Source organism: Antechinus flavipes, chromosome 1, assembly GCF_016432865.1.
Source record: "Antechinus flavipes isolate AdamAnt ecotype Samford, QLD, Australia chromosome 1, AdamAnt_v2, whole genome shotgun sequence".
NCBI classification, from domain to species: Eukaryota; Metazoa; Chordata; class Mammalia; order Dasyuromorphia; family Dasyuridae; genus Antechinus; species Antechinus flavipes.
In genome coordinates this window covers 276,157,290-276,166,841 of record NC_067398.1, presented here as the reverse complement: position 1 = coordinate 276,166,841, position 9,552 = coordinate 276,157,290, and the positions used below count along the sequence as shown (strand labels likewise).

Below are 9,552 nucleotides of genomic sequence, written 5' to 3'. Positions count from 1 at the left end.
AGCAAAAAGATTACAGAACATCATCCCCAGGCTAATACAACATGACCAGCTGGTTCAATATTAGGAAAGTTATTAGCATAATTTATTATATCAATAACCAAATTAACAAAAACCATATGATCACCTCAATAGATGAAGAAAAAGCATTTGATAAATTCCAACATCCATTCCTATTAAAAACACTTGAGATTATAGGAATAAATGGACTTTTACCTACAATAATCACTAGCCTCTATTTAAAACCATCAGTAAGCATCATAGGTAATGGGGATAAATTTAAACCATTCCCAATGAGATTAGTATAGCAGAAACTAGCCATTGTCCCACACTTAACACCATACACCAAGATAAGGTCAAAATGGGTTCATGATCTAGGCATAAAGAATGAGATTATAAACAAATGAGAAGAAAATAGGATACCTTACCTCTTAGATTTGTGGAGGAGGAAGGAATTTGTGAACAAAGAAGAAATAGAAATCATTACAGATCACACAATAGAAAATTTTTATTATATCAAATTAAAAAGCTTTTACACAAACAAAACTAATGAAGACAAGATTAGAAGGGAAGTAATAAACTGGGATAACATCTTTCCAGTGAAAGTTTCTGATAAAGGCCTCATTTCCAAAATATATAGAGAATTGACTCATCTTTATAATATTCCAAGCCATTTTCCAATTGATAAATGGTCAAAGGATATAAATGGTTCTTAGATGAACAGATTGAAACTATTTGTAGTCACAAGAAAAGGTGTTGCAAATCATTATTGATCAGAGAAATGAAAATGAATACAATGCTGAGATGCCTTTACACACTTCTCATATTGGATAAAATGGCAGGAACAGATTACAACAAATGTTGGATGGGGTGTGAGAAAACTAGTACACAAATACATTGTTGGTGGAACTGTGAATGGATCCAACTATTCTGAAGAGCAGTTGCCTAACATATTTAAAAATATTTTATTTACAAAGCATATGCATGGGTAATTTTCCCAACATTGACCCTTACAAAACATTTTGTTCCAAATTTTCACCTATTTCCCCCTACCCACTAACCTAGCTGGCTATGCTCTAAATTTGATAACTATGCTCAAAAAGTTATCAAACTGTGCATACCCTTTGATGCAGCAGTGTTTCCACTGGGATGATATGCCAAAGAGATCTTAAGGGAAGGGAAGGGACCCACATGTGCAAAAATGTTTCTGTAAGCCCTTTTTGTAGTGATAAGAAACAGGAAAATGAATGGATGCCCATCAACTGGAGAATGGCTGAATAAATTATAGTATATGAATGCTATGGAATACTATTGTTCTTTAAGAAAGAACTAGCAGGGACTTCCGGTTAAGATGGCGGAGAGGAGGCTCACAGTTGCATAAGCTCCGCGCTTTCTCTCACTATCCACTTCATTACAAGCCTCTGAATCAATGCTTGACTGAAAAAAACCCACATATAGTTACCAAGAGAAGCCATCCTTGAGATCCGCCACGCAAGGTCTATCTTTACTGGAGGGCTGGGACGGTTTTAGATCAGGTGCAGGCTGAGGGCAGCGGCAGTGAGAGCACAGGAGCAGAGCTGAGAGGGGATGGGGAGTGATCGCAGCTGTCTCTGCGGGGAGAGCTTCGCTACAGGATTGGATACTTTACTCCAGCAGCAAGTCAGCAGCCCAGCAGAGAAGCTAAAAACACTGGGGCTGAAGAACACAACCCCAAACAGCTGGAGTCTCTCGGGACCTGGCCGCCCCCCCTTCCCCCCCCCCCCCCACAGTGACTCAGCACACTCTGGGATCTCAGAGCGCAGGCGCAGCACAGTCCTGCTAGTGCCTCACTGCTGCCCACTGCAGTCTGTAGAGGAAGCTCGATAACATACCCAACCCCTCCCCCAAAGAAAGACTCCAGTTTTTTCTGTTTTTCTTTGGTAGTTTGTCTCTGATTAATAGACAGAATGAGCAAGAAGCTGAAGAGGACTTTAACCCTTGACAGCTTCTACACAGATAGAGAGCAGACTCTAAATCCTGAGGAGACTAAAAACAGGCAGTCCCCAGGTGAATCCCCAAAGGAGGAGACCATCTGTTCCTCAGCACAGATGAACCTCATAGAAGTGATTAAAAAGGCTCTCACAAGGGAGCTAGAAGAAAAATGGGGAAAGCAGAGTGAGGCTTGGCAAAAGGAGAGAGAAGCTTGGGAAAAGGAGAGGGAGGCTTGGCTAAAGAGCCTGGAGAAAGTTAAAGAGAGAGTGGATAAAGAAGTAAAATCCTTGAAAAATAGGATTAGTGAACTGGAAACAGAAAACAGCTCTCTAAAAAACAAAATTGGCGAAATGGAAAAAAATTCCACAGAACAAAAGAACTCAATTGGACAATTAGAAAAAGATTTTAAAAAAGTGAGTGAAGAGAACACTTCACTGAAAATCAGACTTGAACAAGTGGAATTGAATGACTCGAGGAGACAAGAAGAATCAGTCAAGCAAATCCAAAAATATCAAACAATGGAGAAAAAAGTGAAATACCTTCTGGGGAAGACAACAGACCTGGAAAACAGATCCAGGAGAGACAATCTGAGAATCATTGGACTCCCAGAAAAACATGATGAAAAAAAGAGCCTGGACACTATTTTCCAGGAAATTATCAAAGAGAACTGCCCAGAAGTCATAGGAACAGAGGAAAAAATAAACATTGAAAGGATTCATCGATCACCCACTGAAAGGGATCCTAAAATCAAAACACCAAGGAATATAGTGGCCAAATGCCAGAACCCTCAGATGAAGGAAAAAATATTGCAAGCGGCTAGAAAAACCCAATTCAAGTATCAAGGAGCCACAATAAGGATCACCCAGGATCTGGCAGCATCCACATTAAAAGATCGAAGGGCCTGGAATATGATATTCCGAAAGGCTAAGGAACTTGGTATGCAACCAAAAATAACTTACCCAGCGAGAATGAGCATCTTTTTCCAGGGAAGAAGATGGACATTCAACGAAGTAAGCGAATTTCATCTATTTCTGATGAAAAAACCAGAACTTAACAAAAAGTTTGATCTACAAATATAGAACTCAAGAGAAATCTAAAAAGGTAAAGATTAATCTTGGGAACTATATTTTGACTATATAGATGTATAAAGAATACATGTATACCTTGTTCTAGAAATTGATGTGGAAAGGACATTGTATCAGAAAAAGGGTAAAGTGGGGGTAGTACATCTCATGAAGAGGCATAGGAAACCTATTATATCTGAGAGAAAGAATGGAGGGGGATGAATATAGTGGGTATCTTACTGCCTTCAGAATTGGCTTTAAGTGAAAAATCTTAAGACATATTCAATCTATGGTAAAACTTCTCCCACCTCATTGAAAAGTGAGAAGGGAAAAGTGAAAAGGGAAGGAATAAGCTAAGCGGAAGGGAATACGGGAACTGGGAGGGAAAGGGGTAAGATAGGGGGAGGAACTCTAAGGCGGGGGGAGGGATACTAAAAAGGGAGAGCTGTGAGAAGCAAGTGCTGCTCACAAGCTTAATACTGGGAAGGGGGGAAAGGGGAAAGAAGGGAGAAAAGCATAAACCGGGGTTAACAAGATGGCAAGTAATACAGAATTGGTCATTCTAACCATAAATGTGAATGGGGTAAACTCCCCCATAAAGAGGAAGCGGTTAGCAGAATGGATTAAAAGCCAGAATCCTACAATATGTTGTTTACAGGAAACACACCTGAAGCGGGGAGATATATGCAGGTTAAAGGTAAAAAGTTGGAGCAAAATCTACTATGCTTCAGGTGAAGTCAAAAAAGCAGGGGTAGCCATCCTGATCTCAGATCAAGCTAAAGCAAAAATTGACCTAATTAAAAGAGATAAGGAAGGACACTATATCTTGTTAAAGGGTAGCATGGATAATGAAGCACTATCTATATTAAACATATATGCACCAAGTGGGGTAGCATCTAAATTCTTAAAAGAGAAACTAAGAGAGCTACAAGAAGAAATAGACAGTAAAACTATAATAGTGGGAGATCTCAACCTTGCACTCTCAGAATTAGATAAATCAAACCACAAAATAAATAAGAAAGAAGTCAAAGAGGTAAATAGAAGACTAGAAAAGTTAGATATGATAGATCTCTGGAGAAAATGTAATGGAGACAGAAAGGAATACACTTTCTTTTCAGCAGTTCATGGAACCTATACAAAAATTGACCATATATTAGGACATAAAAACCTCAAACTCAAATGCAGTAAGGCAGAAATAGTAAATGCATCCTTTTCAGACCACGATGCAATGAAAATTACATTCAACAAAAAAGCAGGGGGAAGTAGACCAAAAAATAATTGGAAACTAAATAATCTCATACTAAAGAATGATTGGGTGAAACAGCAAATCATAGACATAATTAATAACTTCACCCAAGAAAACGATAATAATGAGACATCATACCAAAATGTATGGGATGCAGCCAAAGTGGTAATAAGGGGAAATTTCATATCTCTAGAGGCCTATTTGTATAAAATAGAGAAAGAGAAGATCAATGAATTGGGTTTGCAATTAAAAATGCTAGAAAAGGAACAAATTAAAAACCCCCAGTCAAACACTAAACTTGAAATTCTAAAAATAAAAGGTGAGATCAATAAAATTGAAAGTAAAAAAACTATTGAATTGATTAATAAAACTAAGAGTTGGTTCTATGAAAAAACCAACAAAATAGACAAACCCTTAGTAAATCTGATTAAAAAAAGGAAAGAGGAAAATCAAATTGTTAGTCTTAAAAATGAAAAGGGAGAACTCGCCACTAACAAAGAGGAAATTAGAGCAATAATTAGGAGTTACTTTGCCCAACTTTATGCCAATAAATTCGACAACTTAAATGAAATAGAAAAATACCTCCAAAAATATAGCTTGCCCAAACTAACAGAGGAAGAAGTAAATATCCTAAACAGTCCCATCTCAGAAAAAGAAATAGAACAAACTATCAATCAACTCCCTAAGAAAAAATCCCCAGGACCAGATGGATTTACATGTGAATTCTACCAAACATTTAAAGAACAATTAACTCCAATGTTATATAAACTATTTGAAAAAATAGGGATTGAAGGAGTCCTACCAAACTCCTTTTATGACACAGACATGGTACTGATACCTAAACCAGGTAGGCTGAAAACAGAGAAAGAAAATTATAGACCAATCTCCCTAATGAATATTGATGCTAAAATCTTAAATAAAATATTAGCAAAAAGATTACAGAAAATCATCAACAGGATAATACACTATGACCAAGTAGGATTTATACCAGGAATGCAGGGCTGGTTCAATATTAGGAAAACTATTAGCATAATTGACTATATCAATAACCAAACAGATAAAAACCATATGATCATCTCAATAGATGCAGAAAAAGCATTTGATAAAATCCAACATCCATTCCTAATAAAAACACTTGAGAGCATAGGAATAAATGGACTTTTCCTTAAAATAGTCAGGAGCATATATTTAAAACCATCAGTAAGCATCATATGCAATGGGGAAAAACTGGAACCTTTCCCAGTAAGATCTGGAGTGAAGCAAGGTTGCCCACTATCACCATTATTATTTAATATCATATTAGAAACACTAGCCTCGGCAATAAGAGTCAAGAAAGATATTAAAGGAATTAGAGTAGGCAATGAGGAAACCAAACTATCACTCTTTGCAGATGATATGATGGTATACCTAGAGAACCCCAGAGATTCTACTAAAAAGCTATTGGAAATAATTCATAATTTTAGCAAAGTAGCTGGCTACAAAATAAATCCCCATAAATCCTTAGCATTTTTATACATCACCAACAAAACCCAACAGCAAGAGATACAAAGAGAAATTCCATTCAGAATAACTTTTGATACCATAAAATATTTGGGAATCTATCTACCAAAGAAAAGTCAGGAATTATATGAGCAAAATTATAAAAAAGTCTCCACACAAATAAAGTCAGACTTAAATAATTGGAAAAATATTAAGTGCTCTTGGATAGGCCAAGCGAATATAACAAAGATGACAATATTCCCTAAACTAATCTATTTATTTAGTGCTATACCAATCAGACTTCCAAGAAAATATTTTAATGATCTAGAAAAAATAACAACAAAATTCATATGGAACAATAAAAAGTCGAGAATCTCAAGGGAATTAATGAAAAAAAATCAAATGAAGGTAGCCTAGCTGTACCTGATCTAAAATTATATTATAAAGCAGCAGTCACCAAAACCATTTGGTATTGGCTAAGAAATAGATTAGTGGATCAGTGGAAAAGGTTAGGTTCACAAGACAGAATAGTCAACTATAGCAATCTAGTGTTTGACAAACCCAAAGATTCTAAATTTTGGGATAAGATTTCATTATTTGATAAAAACTGCTGGGATAACTGGAAATTAGTATGGCAGAAATTAGGCAAGGACCCACACTTAACACCATATACCAAGATAAGATCAAAATGGGTCCATGACCTAGGCATAAAGAACGAGATTATAAATAAATTAGAGGAACATAGGATAGTTTATCTCTCAGACTTGTGGAGGAGAAAGAAATTTGTGACCAAAGATGAACTAGAGACCATTACCAATCACAAAATAGAAAATTTTGATTATATCAAATTAAAAAGCCTTTGTACAAACAGAACGAATGCAAACAAGATTAGTAGGGAAGTAACAAACTGGGAAAACATCTTTACAATTAAAGGTTCTGATAAAGGCCTCATTTCCAAAATATATAGAGAACTGACTCAAATTTATAAAAAATCAAGCCATTCTCCAATTGATAAATGGTCAAAGGATATGAACAGACAATTTTCAGATGAAGAAATTGAAACTATTACCACTCACATGAAAGAGTGTTCCAAATCACTATTGATCAGAGAAATGCAAATTAAGACAACTCTGAGATATCACTACACACCTGTCAGATTGGCTAAGATGACAGGAAAAAATAATGATGAATGTTGGAGGGGATGCGGGAAAACGGGGACACTGATGCATTGTTGGTGGAGTTGTGAACGAATCCAGCCATTCTGGAGAGCGATCTGGAATTATGCCCAAAAAGTTTGATAAACTGTGCATACCCTTTGATCCAGCAGTGTTTCTATTGGGCTTATACCCCAAAGAGATACTAAAAAAGGGAAGGGGACCTGTATGTGCCAAAATGTTTGTAGCAGCCCTGTTTGTAGTGGCTAGAAACCGGAAATTGAATGGATGCCCATCAATTGGAGAATGACTGGGTAAACTGTGGATATGAGCGTTATGGAATATTGTTGCTCTGCAAGGAATGACCAGCAGGCTGAGTACAGAGAGACTTGGAGAGACCTACATGGACTGATGCTAAGTGAGATGAGCAGAACCAGGAGATTACTATACACTTTGACAACGATACTGTATGAGGATGTATTCTGATGGAAGTTGATTTCTATGACAAAGAGACCTAACTGAGTTTCAATGGATAAATGATGGACAGAAACAGCTACACCCAAAGAAGGAACACTGGGAAACGAATGTGAACTATTTGCATTTTTGATTTTCTTCCCGAGTTATTTTTACCTTCTGAATCCAATTCTCCCTGTGCAACAGGAGAACTGTTCGGTTCTGCAAATATGTATTGTATCTAGGATATACTGCAACATATTTAACATTTTTAAGACTGCTTGCCATCTTGGGGGGGGGTGGAGGGAGGAAGGGGAAAAAATCGAAACATAAGTGAGTGCAAGGGATAATGTTGTAAAAAATTACCCTGGCATGGATTCTGTCAATACAAAGTTATTATTAAATAAAATAAAATTTAAATTAAAATATATATATATATATATATATATATATATATATATATATATATATATATATATTATATATATATATATATATATATATATATGTATATATATATATATCTATCTATCTTTGGGATATAAGCCCAGTAGTAACACCTCTGGATCAAAGAGTATGCACACTTTAATAACTTTTTGAGTATAGGTCCAAAATACTTTCCAGAATGGTTGGGTCCATTCCTAACTCCACCAACAATGCATCAGTGTCTCAGGTTTCCCACATCTCCTCCAATATTCATCATTATCTTTTCCTGTCATCTTAGCCAATCTGACAGGTGTGTAATGGTATCTCAGAGTTGTCTTAATTTGCATTTCTCTGATCAATAATGATTTGGAACACCTTTTCATATGAGTAGAAATTGTATCAATTTCATCATCTGTTCATATCCTTTGACCATTTATCAATTGGAGAATGGCTTTTTTCTTATAAATTTCTTATATTTCTTATAAATTAGAGTCAATTCTCTATATATTTTAGAAATGAGGTCTTTATCAAAACCTTTAACTGTAAAAATGTTTTCCCCATTTATTTCTTCCCTTCTAATCTTGTCTGCTTTATTTGTACAAAACCTTTTTTAACTTGATATAATAAAAATTTTCTTTTATGATCAATAATGATATCTAGTTCTTCTTTGGTCACAAATTCCTTTCTCCTCTACAGGTCTGAGAAGTAAACTATTCTATGTTTTCCTAGTTTATTTATAATTGCAATGTTTATGCCTAAATCAGGAATCCATTTTGACCTTATCTTGGTGTACAGTGGTAAGTGTGGGTTAATGTCTAGTTTCTGCCATACTAATTTCCAAATTTCCCAGCCATTTTTGTCAAATAGTGAATTCTTATCCCCAAAGTTGGGATATTTGGGTTTGTCAAACACTAGATTACAATAGTTATTGACTATTTTGTCCTGTGAACCTCACCTATTCCACTGATCAACCAATCTATTTCTTGCCAATATCAAATGGTTTTGGTGATCACTGCTTTATAATAATGGAACTGTTTAATCAATCAATTTACTTCTTCCTCTATTAATCTGGACAAGCTATATTTTTGAATGTATTCATCCATTTCATTTAAGTTATCAAATTTATTGGCATAAATTTGGGCAAAGTAACTCCTAATTATTGTTCTAATTTCCTCTTCATTAGTGGCAAATTATTCCTTTTCATTTTTAAGACTAACAATCTGATTTTACTCTTTCCTTTTTCTGCATGCATTGCCCTGCTTCAAGTGTGTTTCCTGTAAGCAACATATTGTAGGATTCTGGTTTTTAATCCAGTCTGCAATCTGCCTCCACTTTATAAGGGAGTTTACCCCATTCACATTTATGGTTACAATTATTAATACTGTATTTCCTTCCAAAAATATGGAATGTTTCACAAATTTGCATGTCATCCTTGTACAGGGGCCATGCTAATCTTCTCTGTATTGTTCCAATTTTAGTGTATGTGCTTCTGAAGCAAGCATGGTCACAGAAATTCTTTAAAAAAATAATTCATCAAGATGTGATGATAAATCACTGATAGAGAGAAAAACTGTGAAGATGAAATCAGACTTTATTTTAAATGCTGGATCATATTTCTAGTATGAATTTATGAATGGAACAAGGAACTCTATTCTCTTTTTATTTGGAAATATTCCAGGTATTCTGATCAATGTGAAAGCAGGGAATAGACTTAATGCCTAAAAACATAAACAAAGAATATAAAAGGTAAGAAAGGAAATTA

The 9,552-nt window shown here is 35.4% G+C and overlaps 1 non-coding gene across 1 annotated transcript; it reads right to left on the bottom strand.

The window, feature by feature from the left end:
* Nucleotides 1-9,185: 9,185 nt before the first annotated feature.
* Nucleotides 9,186-9,288, bottom strand: LOC127546182 (U6 spliceosomal RNA). Its single transcript, XR_007950015.1, has one exon. It is a non-coding gene; the product is annotated as a U6 spliceosomal RNA (small nuclear RNA).
* Between the last annotated feature and the right edge of the window lie 264 nt (nucleotides 9,289-9,552).